The following is a 16,969-nucleotide window of genomic DNA, read 5'->3' as shown; positions in this document are numbered from 1 at the left end:
TTTTTTATATATGCCTTTGTTTTTTATGGCAGTGTTAATAAAGGACGTGTTTGGTGTTTAATTGTTGTTAATTTTGCTTGTGCGCCGATGCCAACCCAGCAGCAGGAGCAGCATTGCCAACTAATTTGTTTAATGTTGAAGACTTTATAGACGAGAGGACAATGCATCGAATTGCCGGGGAGTTGTCGGGCATCTTCGTGTGCATTTAAAAGAAAACAGGTACGCAAGGCACTTTGTAAAAAAAAAAATCTGTGAATAAAGGAAGTTCTCTTGCGTCATATGGCATTGCACGGGAGACTTCGTGAGAGGTATTTCATCATCACACACATGTTCCCACCATTAAAGAGAGACCCCCATAAACAAACCCACGGTAGTTCAAGTGCCAAACTCGACTCCCATGCTTTTACATTTGTTTTCCATCCCCCTGCCGCCCCTCGACCGAAAAAAGCCAAGAGGTTTCTTTTTTTCATTTTTTTTAAAACATGTGTTTGGTATTTGAGCTGCATGTTTATGAGATGGAACAGTAGTAGCATAGTGGTTCACTCGTTGCATGCTGAACCCGGTGACCCGAGTTTGATTCTCTGCCACGGGTAAAGGGTAGAATCAGAGGAAAGTGGTGTCCTGACCTGATCCCAGGCCTACTTTCATCAACCCGTACTGACTAGGGGAAGTAGTTAAACATCCCCCACCTCCAACACAGTGTTGCTAGACCTGTGTCCTGCAGAGGACTGACAAATTGTAGTGAGTAATTATACTTAAACGTCTCATCTCAGCAGACCACGATTATACATGTGCGTTTTAAAAGATGGAATTCAAGTCGAAATGGTCATTATATTGAGCCGAATGGTGAAAACGGAAAACGTGCAAACTCAGAAGGTGTACATTAACGGCATGCATATATCAATACAAATGTACAATTTTATGCAAATGTTTGAAAGGCTTTGTGTTGTACAATATAGGTACGGTATTGAAATAGTAATTGCATTGTTGTTCCAAATGGGTCCACACACTTATAAAAGAAACAGCAGGGGGCAGGCGACACCCTATGTAACCCGAGCCAAGCCGCTACATCAAAGGGCTGCCTTATTCTCCATAGGATTAGCGATCGAAAAATGTCATAAAATCAAGTGAAGGGAGATGCGTAGGCGGCTGTGTGAACACGCGTTCGTTGTCTTCCATGGCAATGCGCGATTATTATATCACCTTCGTTTGGGCAATGTTGACATCAGAAGCCCCCAAAGTGGAATAGTCCAATGCGCGCTCTCTCCCTCTCAGAGTGATATCTGGGTGCACTTTCACATTGCGAAGTCAACGTTTCGAGCACTGGTTTTCCAAACCCGTGGTCCGCACGTCACTCGCTGATGGAGGCTCTGCAAGGCCGTTGGGAAGCGGCCCGAGGAACGGCTTCAAGACACGAGGATTATTTTGCTTCACAAAACGCCCATGCGTTTATTTTACTGTCCATTGCACAACTAGCAACATTAGCGACCTCACTTGATACAGTAAATCTAGCTTTGACGGTCCCACCTGATGACGGAGACTTGTGTTGCCTCCGAAACGTCGTGATTTATAATTTTATTTCTATTATTATTTCTATTTTTTTTGTTTATTTTCACCTGCGTGACTTTACCGAAAAAACCTAAGAGTATGAGTATCAGCGACCTCGTGAATGAGTCACGAATAAGCGAGTTCATCATCGTTATACCTTTTAAAATTAACAATGCATGGCGCCTTTTAGAGCCGTTTTCATTTGATGTTTTTTTTTAATTGATGGTTGTTGTTGGTGTGCCAACATTTGTTGTGGCTTGCCTGTGGCCCTCGTGTTCACAACTGTTGGGGACCATTGGACTGGAGGTCAAGCACAACGCATCCAGGGTCACCCGAAACATTGTTTGAAGCAGACGCATTAGCTACGTTAGTAAATGGCATTCGGTCAATTATCTCCCTTAAGCAATGTGGATAATGGAGCTGAAGAAGCCCGCAGTGTAGCTACGGTCCGCTGAGCCGTGTAGTGTATTATTGCATGGTGGTGCAATTTGACTGTCTAACTTCAAACGACATCTCCTGATAAATTGGTTGTCTTTGTTAGCCCCTACATCCAAAATAATCATTTCCATGCTTCAACTGTCAATTTCAGTGACAATCCGTTGGAACAATTCCGCACAACAATTTAAGAGCCACGCTTTTATATGCCAATTTCCTCCTCGGCGCCTGGACACATGGTGCACGTGCACTTAATGTGTATATATTTTTTATTTACTTTCGCGCACGTACATTATGCATTAACTTGAATTTGAAACATATATATCTGTTGGTTCAAACCGACACCGGCTGAGTTTCTGGTTTTGAATGCGAGAAGCCATCCGCGATTAAACCAAGGTCTCACCAAGTGTCGTGAAGTGATGGTCTAAGCCTGCTGACCAATGACTGCACGAAAAAGAATCACATTTAATTCGGATTTGCATTTAATGTGTCTATATTCCATCTCTTTAGAACTATAAACATGCCGGTTTGGGCTATCTTGTGACGCATGCATCAGAGAGCTTGGGGACGTGCTGCCCCCTGGTGTAGGATGAAGTCACTCGATGGGATTTCAGAAGGAGTTCTGTGATTCTAGATTTGAAGCTTTCGTAACTGCAAGGATTCAAACTCTTAGGTTTTTTCGGTAAAGTCACGTAGGTAAAAAGAAAAAATAATAATAATAGAAATAACAATATAAATATTATTTTATTATTTTATGTATCTTCTTGGTTCTTTTGGTAAAGTCACGTAGAAGGGAAATAATAAAATAATAAAAATAAAACATTATTAAATAATTCTCACAACGTTTCGGCCACAACGCAAGCAGCCGTCCTCAGGTGAAGAACAGGTCTGTCGGAAAGACAGTGTCTGAATGACACTGTCTTTCCGACAGACCTGTTCTTCACCTGTCGGAAAAACAGTGTCTAAATGACACTGTATTTCCGACAGACCTGCTCTTCACCTGAGGACGGCTGCTTGCGTTGTGGCCGAAACGTCAATTAGACACTGTTTTTCCGACAGGTGAAGAACAGGTCTGTCGGAAAGACAGTGTCATTCAGACACTGTCTTTCCGACAGACCTGTTCTTCACCTGAGGACGGCTGCTTGCGTTGTGGCCGAAACGTCGTGAGAATTATTTTATTATGTTTTATTTTTATTATTTTATTATTTCCCTTCTACGTGACTTCACCGAAAAAACCTAAGAGTTATGTGATATCTGCTGCTGCGGACTGTTCTCTAACGTGGTTGGGGGGGGGGGGGGTCACTGCTCTGCGGTAGTTCCGAGCTGACTGTTCATCTCATGACATGACGCCACCAGCACAATAAAGAAAACACGAGAAAAAAAATATAAACGAATCTGCATGCTCCAAACAAATCGACTCCGCAGTCTCTAAAAAAAGAAAACTGGATTATTTGCACCCCGCGTGTTGATGTCATCACATTTATTTGTTTAAAAATGTTCCAAGTGGATGGTTTGAGGAAGCATAACGTGTAACCTCTCTCGTCTCCCCAGTGCTGAAGTTTAAACACCGCACTGATTTGTCTTCAATACAATGGGGACTTTGCATGTATCTTAAATGTATCTTGCACTTATTTCGCGCCATACGTAGCCAAACCGTGCTCATCGGAGGTGCCGTTGTGACAGCCTTCGCCGTGTGGAACGTAACCGTGTCCCCTCTGCTACCCCCAGTAACCTTGAGTTCCCTCCCACTGGTGATCCGTGCTGACAACTCGTGACCCCTGTTCAAGGCTCACGATCTTCCCCTTCTCCCTCGGTCATCGTCGTGGAGGAAGACATTCAAACGCTTCCCTGTATCCCTCGCGACGCGCACGTCCGACTCATGTGTGCAGCATCACGACAAGAGGTAGCTTTCGGACAGACGTGCACACTTAGACAAAGCTACGACTGTTCTTGCTGTTATTATGCACAGCTGGAGAAACTAAGGGGCCGTCCATAAATGACGTCACGCACCTGTGGGGATGGGGGTCAGACATTTGTAACGATGTGTGACGAGGGGGGGGGGTTTGAGAAATATGACGTCACATCAAAATGCTCAATTTTAAATAAATATGAACAATTTAATTAAATATACTTTTGATACGTGTTTTATCCTACAACATCAGAGTGCAGCGGCACATTAAATACGCACTGCAATGACAATAGTTTAAAGCGATTTGAAACATGTTTTTGGGGGGGGGGGCAGAGCTTTGTGACGTCATATTTGAAGGGGGGTCTGACTTTTTGTGACGCCGTGTGACGAAGGGGGGGGGGGTCCAAAATCATACAAAATCGCGTGACGTCATTTATGGACGGCCCCTAACCACATTTCCTGGGAGCACAGTGCAGTGTACTCTGGGAGTGCACACTGTTAAAAACTACTTATTAAGCTGGGATAGCACACAAGTAGGTTATCACCTCTGCTGCTTTTGCTAGGACACCCCCTCTGATGCAGCTGTCATTTGAATATCTGTAAGTATTCTCAGGACACATTAAAGGTCAGTTTTTTTTGTCAGTTGCATAATTATACACCAATCAAGACGATGCATTTATAAGCGATTCTCCCCTCAACCACAATTGTGAGATATTATAATTCACATATCCCAGTTGTTTGTACCTCAGAGGTGGCAACCCTATTCGCAATGTGCCGTGAATAATCAAGGCTATTTCCTGAAATGTCACCTATTACATGTTTTCCTGAAGGCCACTCAGTGTTATTGATGAATGTGTTTGAGCCAGCGTTACACCTGGACACAGCTGTCTCCCCAGTGCTGATGTTCACATATCTTGCCAAGTACTCCAGGTACGTATTCTAAAGACAGAAATGCACACCCCCACACCATCTCTCCCCCTATAGCCTTAACAGACTGTTGGGGCAAGTGCTTTTTTAAGGCTGAGTCCACCGGTTCAAACATTCGCGACTGTTATTGGTCGTGAGCGGGAATCGAACTTGTCAGCAGCTTCTAAGCAACGCGCTCACCACTGCGCCACCGCTCCCCAATGTCTCGCTCTAACACACCGTTACTTTTTGATTCGGGACTTCTGAAAGGCTCTTATAATTTCGTTGACAAATGGACAAACGGAACGGAAGTATTTGTGTATGTATGTAATGTTTTTTTTTAAGAGAAGACAAGTTTTGAAAAACATTTTTCCCTCCCGGGCAAAGCCGGAAACTTCCTGCTAGTACTTTATACAAAGACGAGACAGACACACACGGGCGTATACCCTAGTACTTTATACAAAGACGAGACACGCACACACGGGCGTCCACGAGAGGTTGTGACCACGGCGAGTGAGCGTGCGTGAGTGAAATGAGGAAGTGAATCACCATCATCATTGTCATCATTGCAGTTGTGCCCTGCGCTCTTTAAACTTGCCCGGGCAGTCGTCGCGCGCTCCAATCACCGCTGAGTCGCCGCAGGTTTTACACACGGTGGATGGTGGCGTGGCTAGGTGGAGGGGTGGTGTGTGTGGTGGGGGGGTGGGGTGTTGGTGGTTGGTGGTGTATGTGGGTGGTGGTGTATGTGGGTGGTGTCAGTGGTGGTGTGGGTGGGGGGTGATGGTGTTGTGGGAGGGGTGTGGGTGGAGTGGGTGGTGTGGGTGGGGGGGTTGGTGGTGTGGGTGGGGGGGTTGGTGGTGTGGGTGGGGGGGTTGGTGGTGTGGGTGGGGGGTTGGTGGTGAAGTGTGTGTGGGGGGGGTGGAGTGTGTTGGGTGGTGGTGGTGGTGTGTGTGGGGGGTGACGTTTAAAGTCCCGTGAAACAACCAGACTCGTCTCTTTGCTCGCAGAGGCCGCGTCTGGCTGCGCACCATCCAAGCAGGAAGGGAACTCAACTTGCAGCGACCCCCCCCCCATCATCGGCGAGTTCCTTTCCACGCGAGAGGCAGACAACTTGTTATCACGCCGGGCGGAAAGAAACTCAACAAAAGTTACTTTGACGCCGGTAAGATTCTCTTCAAGCCGAGTTTACTTTCGCACTATCACTACTACGACTAAGTCTTGGATGCCGCGTGAACGCTGATGTTTTGCCACTCCACTTGCAAGTATTTGCGACTGGGTTTTTATTTATTTTTTTGCTGCGTATTCTTTTCCGGCCTCGCTCGTTTGGAGGAGCCGCCGCGGTTATGGGACAGGCTACGTTCATTCCTCGTCGATGTCCATCGGTTGTGTTCTCAAGCCAACCCCAACATGAACGTGGATGGGGGGAGGGGCATTGAGTGAGTCGCACGCTGTTGTTTTCTTACGCTGCGCTGCCACTTTACGCAACGTAAACGTGATCGCACGAACTGTAGAACTGCAGCAAAACGTCAAGGTCCCATTGCATGACATGGCAGCAACGTGTGCCAAACGGGAGGGCCTGTATTCACGATGGTATATACACTCACTATGGTATATACACTCACTATGGTATATACACTCACGATGGTATATACACTCACGGTGGTATATACACTCACGATGGTATATACACTCACGATGGTATGCACAGCGGTACAGATTGATTCGCGGATTTATCTATACCCCGGCATTGTCTGGGCCAGCCTCGTCAAGTCTCTTGCTCCTTGCCTCTCGTTACACGGCGCTTTCATTAAGCGAGGCTTTGACAAGCCCTAATTGGGACTCCCCGCTGTTGGGAATGATGTTTGTGGCTCAGTTCTTCACTGTTCCAAATCGAATCTCTGCGCGCGGGGTCTGTACTGAATGTTGAATCGGCCCACGCTGGTTTTAACCCCTTCACAGTCTGTTGAACGCCGTAAAGCGATAGAATCAGTCCGTGAAATATCGAATAATGAATTATGATAATGACAAGTAGATGTGTGTCATGCTCAAATAAAGGTACCCTGGGGTGTCACGGTGGCTAGGAGATGTGAACTCCCTCGCCTGGTATGCAGGAGGTCGTTGGTTCGATCCCGACCCTGACGTCTGTATATTTGGAGTTTGCGTGTCTCTCTCCCCGTGGTCGCGTGGATTTTTCTCCGGGTCCTCCGGTTTATCCCTCCAGATTTAGAATCACGCCTTGATAGTGTTTGGCTGCTATACATGTCCACGTGATAAGCCACTTCGGTGAGCTATCATTGGTGATAGCCAGGTCACTTCTGAAAAATAACTATAGAGCTCGGTGGGCCTTACGTGGTACTACTCTTTGGTTCTTTCGGTAAAGTGACGTAAAAAGAGAAAATAATTAATTAAATACTAGCATACGACGTTTCGATTGCAACACAAGCAATCATCATCAGGTATAAATGAAATAGAAACACAAATCTAGTATACTTAGAAATGTAATGTAATACAACAGAGAGTCGGATAACATAACAGTCAACACCCTACCTGCTTGATTACATTCTTCCCGAGAATGCTTACGTGGTAAACCAAAAAAAAAAGTTGAGTTTCATAGTTTACGGTAAACAGTACCGTACAAGGAGTTATGGATCAGGGATAGACATTTTAGCAGTTTCGATTCCTTGCTCGATCCATACGAATGACCCCATGCTGTAACCAATCTTCGAACACTCCAGTAGGCAAACCAATACAAAGATCCCCCGTGTACCCTCAACAGGCATTTGGGGCAAGTGCTGTTAGCGAGCACCTATGAATGCCAGTTTGTTGCGGTTGCACCCGATTCAAGAGCCGAATGGCTCACAGGGCTATACCTAATAAATGAACTTTGAACTTTTGAACGGCACTCGAGGGGGTGGGTGGCCTGCACCACGCCCGACCGCCTATGTCTCCAGTGGTGATGTTTACACATCACACCAGGTACTAAGTTGAGGCTGAGTCGACCTAGGGGAGTCCCCGGACCGGTTAATGTATTCGTCACTGGTAATGGTGGCCGTGAGCGGGAATCAAACTCAGGTCGCCGGGTTCGTAGCGCAGCGCGCTAACCGCTACACCACCGCTCCCCATGCTGTAAACAAATACTCTCACACACTGCTTCAGGCTTGGACCACATGCAGCGATTTGGGAATCGACGCTAACCACGTGGCATCGCCTACCATTGGTTGCACGAGGATTACGCGTGTACTCTATACTCCCTCCATATGTAACCTCATGGGAAAATAGGGCTGCGTTCCTGGGTTTCGAAATTATCACCCCCTCTCTCGTTGTTTAACTAATTCTATAAAATTCCCACCCTTGTTATTGTGCTGCTGCAGCGGTTCTTAACCTGGGGTGTGAGACGTGCCAGATTTGTTACGGAAGGTAAATCATCTAAACGCAAATTAAGCTTGGGCACGTAAATACAACTACTTTGTGTCATCAAACCCCCCTGTGCATTTGTTAACATGAAAAAAAAAATAACCCGTAAAAACAAAGTTTTTCACTTTAAATCCTTTATATGCGTGGCATCGGTTTTATTTTATTATTCATTTCTGTTTTTCTTGAGTAAGAGTTTCATTTTTATCACATTGGTATTTTAAATTAACTATGAATTTTTTTCCTAAAAGTGGAAAAAAAATTTCACGAAAATAAATTGTCACGCGCAACGAGTCTGTGTGCAAAATGTCAGCTCGATTGGATCACGGGAAGTGGGTTAAAAAACGACCGAAAGATTTGCACGGTCGTAAGCGCGCAAGCAAGCAAGCAAGTGAACTTAATATAAAGGATTTAAAAATACCGATTGAGAGCCGAAGGCGTGCAAGGTTGCAGTAAACATGAAGCACCACTGTACCACGTGATGCCGAGTCTCTCAATTCCGTGTGTGTGTGGACACTCTTTTTCAATTTCACCGCAACACAAACCACCCCCCTGTCTCCTTTCCTCTTCCCGAGGCCTGAATACTCGCAACCCAAAGCTCGCCCCTATCACCGTCACTTGAACGTCAACGATTCACCATCGAGGATTCAACGAGTGGATGGACAGATGCATGCAACAATGTGTGGACATTTGCGTTGTATGTATGTTGAACTTCTTTCGCATCGTACGTAGACAATCGTGCTAATCGGAGGTGCAGGGGAAGGACAATGCACTAAACACAAAAAACACTTCGAAATAAATTAGTTGTCAGTGCAGTGCGTGTTGAGTGTTACATTACACTGTGTAACAAAGACATGTATTTTTGTTCCTGGGTAGTAAGTGTTATTTCCTAATTTGCATATGCCTCAAAGGTGCAGAAAATGGCTATTATTCCCCACAAACTTTGCTTTTGTGACCAGGACAGTGATATTTATAAATGTACCTATTTTCAATGAGAAAACGGGCGAATTTGTGTCGCTCGTTCACATAAAGTCCTGGTCACAAAAGCAAAGTTTGTGGGGAATAATAGCCATTTTCTATACTTTTGAGGCAATTCTATTTGTAGGGGTACATCTGCAAAACACGACTTCATAACTTGGGCAATTATGGAAGGCAAGACAGGGCAGGATCTAAACAATGAAATAAATAGTCGAGCGACAGCAGTTTGGAGTGCTTTTGTGAAAATGTATTATATAACTCGTCGCTTTAATTAAAGGCGCTGAACAGATGTGGCCGATATTACAGCAAGTTGCTGCTGACAATCATAATTCAAACGAGAGTTATTCATGCATGGCCAGGTGTGACACCTGGATGGCGTGCGGCGCTTGTGTGTGCTACAAGCGACATGCAATTACTGCTTAAAATTTACTGATACTCAGAGGCAATACATTGCTTTAATACGTGTCATCTGAAATATGTTCAGTCCACATTCATCTAGATTAACCGGTCTCTAGAGGAATGGTGAGCATATATGTATCCTATTAAACATTTCTGCGGAGGGAGCTGGTAGGAACGTTGGGTTGCTCGGTCAATGGCCAGGGTCAACGGCGGCGTGGTGTATTCCGCAAATATGCCCGACCTGTGAGGGCGGGCACAAGCCGGCGTGAGTAGGTTAAACGTTGAGTTTTATAAGGGCACCACGGGGTGGCCAGCCCCTCCCCACCCAGCCCCACCCCTCCCACCCCCCACCCAGCCCCACCCTCCCCACCCAGCCCCTATCCACCCTCCCCACCCAGCCCCTATCCACCCTCCCCACCCAGCCCCTACCCACCCTCCCCACCCAGCCCCTCCCTGCACGACGGACAGACGGACACAATAATCCCCTGTGGGCTGGTGTAACCAGGAGGTTCCTACCAGTAAGATACATGTATACAGCACATTCGACTGTTGCATACGGGATGCTTATGTTGTGTGTGTTTAATTATGGGGATACGGGAATTATTTTTATTAACGTTGTAATTTCTCACCTTTGGTCACTTGCACTGAAATCTGCGGACGGGGGATGTAAAGCGGTGAAACGACGAATGGGGGCGATTGATGCAACCACGCGGCCTCTTCCACTGATTTCTGCAGGTGCCAGATGTAACTGATGAATTTAATCAAGCTGGAATGTTTCCCGGAGTATAAATTGAATTGATTCTATCTCGCAAAAGAATTGTTTGGGGGCCAATGCGTGTGTCCATTGTGGCGCAAATGACATCTGCGAGAAATACTTATCATTCTGCTGTGAACTTAGCAGCCGCAGTTAATCAGGTCACCACCCACCGCGGCCTGGGTGCAGAGGAGGTAATATCGTGAGCCTAAATGGACACTGGAAGAATAGTGAAAGCTTAATTCACAGTACGATGACACCCATTCGAGTGAGCTCAAGGCTTTTTGGAATACAATTGCCGGATTATTACGCCGGTATTGAACATGGGATGTGACCTATCATTCCATTACATGGTACGGAACATGTAACAGCGTGCGCACATGTATTTCACGATCTGTTTATAAGTAAAATCGCATTCTCTTTTACATTAATATTGGTCGAGTGTGCTGGCATTGTATCTTCCCAAACATTGTCTCGATGGTTTGGGAAAACTCAATGTCAACAAAAAAAAACCACTGCTGTCGTGTTGCACGCAAAATATATAAATCTCTTACAATTGTCAATTACACGCACACATTATACCACGTGCTTTCATGTAAAGAATATACAGTGAGCACAGTGGCCTGGTGGTAAGAGCAATGCGCTACGAACCAGAGGTCGCAACCGGGTACCCGATACCCGTACCCTACCCGATACCCGGCCGGGTACGGGTACCCGTTTGCGACCCTGGTGCGGCCGGGTACGGGTAGGCTGTGAGTCATTGGTGAGTAACCGTTTGTCACTCATTTCCCAACGTCTTGTCTCTTCTCACAATTCAAGTTCCTAGAATCAACCCACCCGCGCCTGCAACATGGCTTCATCCCAGAGGTCGCAATCGGGTACCCGTACATGTACCCTACCCGATACCCGGCCGGGTACGGGTAGCCGGGTATCGGGTAGGGTACGGGTACAGGTACCCGTTTTCGACCCTGGTGCGGCCGGGTACGGGTACGAGTAAGGAATCAAAACCCGTTTGCGACCTCTGCTACGAACCCAATAACCAGTGACCTGAGTTCGATTCCTGGCCACGGCCAGTGTCCAGCAGCAAGTGGCATCTGAACTGGTCATGGCAAGTTGGTGATACTCGTGTGGAGAGGCCTACATCCAGTAAATGTACAAACCTGAGCTTTGCGTTCAATACAAGAACACAGATCTCCCCCTCGGAGCGTTTCTAAAGCACATCGACAGATGATTATTCTTTTTTGCCACCTCATTAGAATGTGGTGAACCCAGAAAGCATCACACACACATCGTCCAATGCGGCGGTGAGCGCACACAGCAACAACGCACACAAGCATGTTCCACGGCTCTACTCGCCGCCCCATTACGGATGGTGCTTTTGCATGCTGTTTTTAATTCAAAACGCACAGCAGATACACTCATGCGTCCATTACTTTACCTTGGGGGTATGATGTTGATGAAATATGGGGACACAATGTTACACTTAATGACACTGACACAAGCTCTCTCCCCATTAGCGGTGCACACTGGGGTCTTTGTCCGACAGAGTTTGGCGAACAATGCGTGTGGTTGACCTCTCGCATCTGCAGAATTCTGTTGAATGCATTGCAGTGACGTGGCGCAGCTTCTTCCACTCGGAGAGACGGCACTGCAAGGCATATTTTGTTTGTTTTTGTCCAGGGCTATGGATACATTTACACAACTAAACCTAATTGGGGCTGTGAGTGTCCTCGGGTCAGCGAATGTGTGTGTGATTTCATCAAATCGTATCTGTGAACTCTCCATGTACGTATGAAGTGCCTCTACCTGCAGAGTAATCCATTTATAGATGCACCGCGAAAATAACATGGATATATTTATTTCGGGAACTACATTTGTGTTTCAAAGTCTCTACATGTTTCCCACCATTCTGAACACGTTCACTTTGATGTAACGGCTCTGTAAGATAAAAAGCCCACGCTTGCACTTTCTGCAGTCGCGTGTTCAAAAAATAAAAGAGGGAAGGGGTCACTCAGAAACCACTGGGGCATCTATAAATGGATCAACAAACATATCCAATGCTGGTTTTCAATTCCCAGCCATGCATGTTTGTGGCGAGTGGTATTTGTTTTGGTTTCATCATAATCGGCCGTGATTTTACCCATTGCTGTCCTCTGTTACCTCGAGGTATTCTCCACATGAAATGCGTACCTGGTGCATTGTGTTGCTATCAGGACTGGGGTGTGAACAGCAGGCTGGGTATGATGATGTCCACACCATCGATTTTGTACCAGCCATGTGATAATTTACCCATGTCTTGACATTTATTAGGGGTTGGTTATGATGCAAGTTATTCGATCAAAATTTTGCCGTCTCATTTGCATTGTTTTTACTTTGCAATGTATCTCAGTTCACCCTAAGTGTAAGATTGGAACACAATTTGTGTATAATTTTGCACGTATTGTAAATCATATATTCTAGTGTGCACAAATGTACGCGTGTATCAAGAGCATGAGCATCGATTTTAATCGATCGATACATCAACGTTTGTACCATGAATATTGTACCATGTTAGATCTTGTAGGGCACTTTTCCATGTACACTAATCTATTGGCCAGGGAGGGGAGCTGTCTTTATGCACCGGGGTGACAAAGGCACACGGGCTGGGTACTGGCAACACCACCCCTTCGGCTTGCCATGCCGGTCTTCATAGGTGCTCGCTAACACCACTTGGCTCAGCAGTCCATTCAGGATATACAGGGGATCTTTGTTTGTTTGTTTTATGTTCGAGTGTTTAAGCGCATATTTGCGTGTGTACTTGCGTGCACATGCATACTGCTGGGACTGCCATTATTTGTGAGCCAAGCCAGACAACCATAATCGCTCCCATATGCCGAGCCATGTGCGTTTGAAGTTGGGCTGCATGCGGTGGCATGTCAGATAAGCGGGCAGCCAGAAAAGAGGGGTGGGGGCTGGGGTCAGAGTTTGGCTTCATCCCATGCTGAGCATCCTTTAGAGGCATTTAAGAGGTTATGGCCTCCACATCCACTTTGCAAAGGAAATGTAATGCCGGGCGTGTTGCAGTGGCTTGTGTACATAGTGGTTTATCAAGAACCGATTACATGAGACACAGGCTGCTCCATTTGGGGGGCAGCAGGGGAACGGCCCGTGTAGTGCGATGTGTTAACTCATTGATAAATGTCGTTCATAGCAACAATACAGAAATGGAACTTGCTCAAGTAATTCAACACGCTGTGTTAACCATTACAAAGTGTTAATATTCGGTGGAAAATCTTAGGGGTGTCCTGTTCAAATGAGTTAGTGCTGGTAATTCCACATTCCTGTGGTGAGTGGGTCTGAGCCCATTTGAGAACCACCGTTGAGCTCCCTGAATTATTGTATTTATACTCTTTGTTTTTTTCGGTAAAGTCACGTAGGTAAAAAATTTAAATAAATTCAATCACGACGTTTTGGGCGCAACACAAGCGTCCTTCTTCAGGTGGGGACAACTTAGCGAAAGCACACCGCTTAAGTGTGTTGAAACGTCGTGATTTAATTTATTTAAATTTTTTACCTACGTGACTTTACCGAAAAAAAACAGAGTATGAATCCTTGCAGTCACGAAAACTTCAAATCTAGAATTATTGTATTTATCCTGCAGAGATGATCGACTATATCGACACTCACATTTCTAAATGCGAGGTACGTGTACGAATGTACCACGTGACTCAATAAGTGATTCTAATTTTAAATGTTTGGATTGTTAAAACAAATCTATTACATTAAAACAATATAATTAATCTCTGGGTTTGAGAGCCATTGATACTGTAGATTTAATACAATTTTAATGTGTACTGAATTAAGTGTTACTTTGGAACTAGGCGTGGGAAAAAATGAAGCCGTATAAAGTTTCGAAATAAATGTGCAAGTAACGTTGTTTATAGAAGCACCTGCAGGCATGTTATCAAACTTAGATCGATGACATTCCTGGAAAACATCATCCATCCACGTGGCAATGCTTGAAGCCATGATTAGTTTCAAAAGTCATACATAATTAATGTGCACTTTTATGGAAAATTGATCATTAACTTGTCCGGTTTGAAATGCAGGACGTTTAATTTGTTTGGAGAGCCCATAGAATTACACAGAAAAGTGATTGCCTATTTCCTTAGACATATGGTCCTATCTCAGTTGAACAAAGGCAGGAAAGTACCTCTGGATGCCAGCTGTTTGGGATGCTCCGACAGCAGCAATGAATTAGATGCTAAAATTGCAAAGGTATGGCCCTGCAATACTCTGCTCAAATCACTACCGGCAGAAGAGCCCCCACTAGAGATAGCTCTAGAGAGCAGCTCTTGGGGGGGGGAGGGGAGGGGGGGGATTTTGGCCTCCTCTGCCACGCTGGAGAGACGTTTTGGAAGAGGTCAGTGCCCAAACTTCATCCCATCACACGCAGCCTGCCGATGGACTCGCTGTGCTGTACCAATTTGTACGACTGGCTGGACACAGGACAATGAATACATTTGCGGCAATGTTTCAGCTGCCTTGGCAGGAGACAAAGCAGCGACCTATGCATTCCAAGTACAGCGCGCTAACCACTCTGGCGCGGCAGCATCCACGATGCGCGCCCGCAGACTAAATCAAATGCGGAACAGCCGCCTGGCAATGTGTACCATCGGAGCACCAACATCGGCGCCGAGGAGCAAGTCTGTCAACCGCAGCCGCTGAGCAGGTCTCACTTAGGGCTGCAGCCAGACTCTTTAATTGCATACCCATTAGTGCTTAACAATCCCTTCTGTGCCAGATGCAAGAAATTCAATTAACGCACCGCCAATGTTGCTTTCCCCTTAAATCTGGACAAAGACTCTGAGGTGCTCTGCTCGGCAGGTTCGGTCGCAGTGCCGCTGGCCCCACAGGCAGCCAAGAAAGGGGACGCGCTCTGGGGGACGACTTAACACATGGACACGGTGATGACATGGGAGCACTGTAGTGTGGAGAGTGATTACAGCTTCACTGGACCAGAGTCGCTGGCATATTGTCACGAGCCATTCAAGCAGCAGTGGAAAGACGACGGCGAACGTGCTTTTATAACCGACTGACGACAGTGGATATAAGCATCTTCTTGGTTCTTTCGGTAAAGTCACGTAGAAGGGAAATAATAAAATAATGAAAATTCAACATAATAAAATACAATTCTCACGACGTTTCGGCCACAACGCAAGCAGCCGTCCTCAGGTGAAGAACAGGTCTGTCGGAAAGACAGCGTCTTTGTCAAGGCGCTCTTCCTCCTCTAACCCAGCTTAAATATACGCTGCCAAGCCTGGTGGTGTTCATTCAGACGCTGTCTTTCCGACAGACCTGTTCTTCACCTGAGGACGGCTGCTTGCGTTGTGGCCAAAACGTCGTGAGAATTATATTTAATTATGTTTTATTTTTATTATTTTATTATTTCCCTTCTACGTGACTTTACCGAAAGAACCAAGAAGATGAATCCCTGCAGTCACGAAAGCTTTAAATCGAAATTTGGATATGAGCACTTTCTGCTCCGCCTCCCCCCCCCCCCCGTTCTCTCTGCCCCCTACTGCCGAGGCCTACTATATAACCTCGTGCCACGGCAGATCTCTCGCCTACTGAAGCAGTTTTTTATTGCTGTGATTGTCCCACCTGATGACGATTGCTTGCGTTGCGATCGAAACGTCGTGAACTATTATTTTTCTACCTACGTAACTTTGCCGAAAGAACCAAAGAGTATGTATATAACTTGTTGATTTCTGAACAATGCTGTATTACACAATATCATACTGTACTGAGTAACATTGCACGTCTATGGTATTCAAATCAAAGTTCATAGAGTGTCCTCGCGCTCCTGCTATTAAGGTTTACTTCTGAGCTCTATAGGGGGCCTTGAGCCAGTCATGGACACTCGACATTTCCATGACGGGCACCAGTCTCCTTCTTGAACACATCTCCTTTGGCTTGCACAGTTTTTGATATTCTGGGTCAGCGTCCTTCATTGAAAGGCCCCTGCAGGGCCCACTAGCGCGGCCCCTGACGTGCGCCCCCCGACAATACACAACGTGTGAACTCCACCCCCCCCCCATCATCGTCGTGCTCTCAAACCCCAATGGTTTCAAATATGTGGTGGCCCCTACACTTGCGATGTCTTAACGGCGAAAGTTGCCCCCCCCCCCTCTGAAAACGCATGAAGAAGACCGCTCTAAACGTCACTTACAAGAGATATCCAAAAGCTTTCGTGACTGCAAGGATTCATATTCTTAGGTTGTTTCGGTAAAGTCACGTAGGTAAAAAATTAAAATTAATAAAAGTAAAATAAAAATAAAATAAAAATCATGTGAGATACAGCTATTGTGCTGTGACGGTTCCACCTGAAGACGGAAGCTTGTGTTGCCTCCGAAACGTCGTGATTTTTATTTTATTTTTATTTTACTTTTATTAATTGAAATTTTTTTACCTACGTGACTTTACCGAAAAAACCTAAGAATATAAACCCATGACTGACATGGAGGCCCGTCATCCAGCAGTGGATTGAGAAAAGGGGCCGTAAGTTTTTGTTATTAATATTGATATTAAATGTTTTACGTCTGTGTTTTTGGAGATGCAAGGCAGGGAATCGCAAATCAGTTACTCTT

At 45.7% G+C, this 16,969-nt stretch overlaps 1 protein-coding gene across 1 annotated transcript in view; it reads left to right on the top strand.

Moving 5' to 3' along the window:
- The first annotated feature begins 5,362 nt into the window (after positions 1 to 5,362).
- The window catches only part of LOC144944282 (hyaluronidase-1-like), a 34,502-nt gene continuing 22,895 nt past the window's right edge, over positions 5,363 to 16,969 (top strand). Inside the window, exons 1-2 of the mRNA XM_078872305.1 lie at positions 5,363 to 5,452; positions 5,806 to 5,960. The gene's annotated coding sequence lies outside the window, so the exon portion shown is untranslated. The remainder of the gene's footprint in view (positions 5,453 to 5,805; positions 5,961 to 16,969) is intronic.

Source organism: Lampetra fluviatilis, chromosome 34, assembly GCF_964198595.1.
Source record: "Lampetra fluviatilis chromosome 34, kcLamFluv1.1, whole genome shotgun sequence".
Lineage (NCBI taxonomy): Eukaryota > Metazoa > Chordata > Hyperoartia > Petromyzontiformes > Petromyzontidae > Lampetra > Lampetra fluviatilis.
The sequence above is the reverse complement of the archived record's forward strand: the minus strand, read 5'-3'. Positions and strand labels throughout refer to the sequence as shown.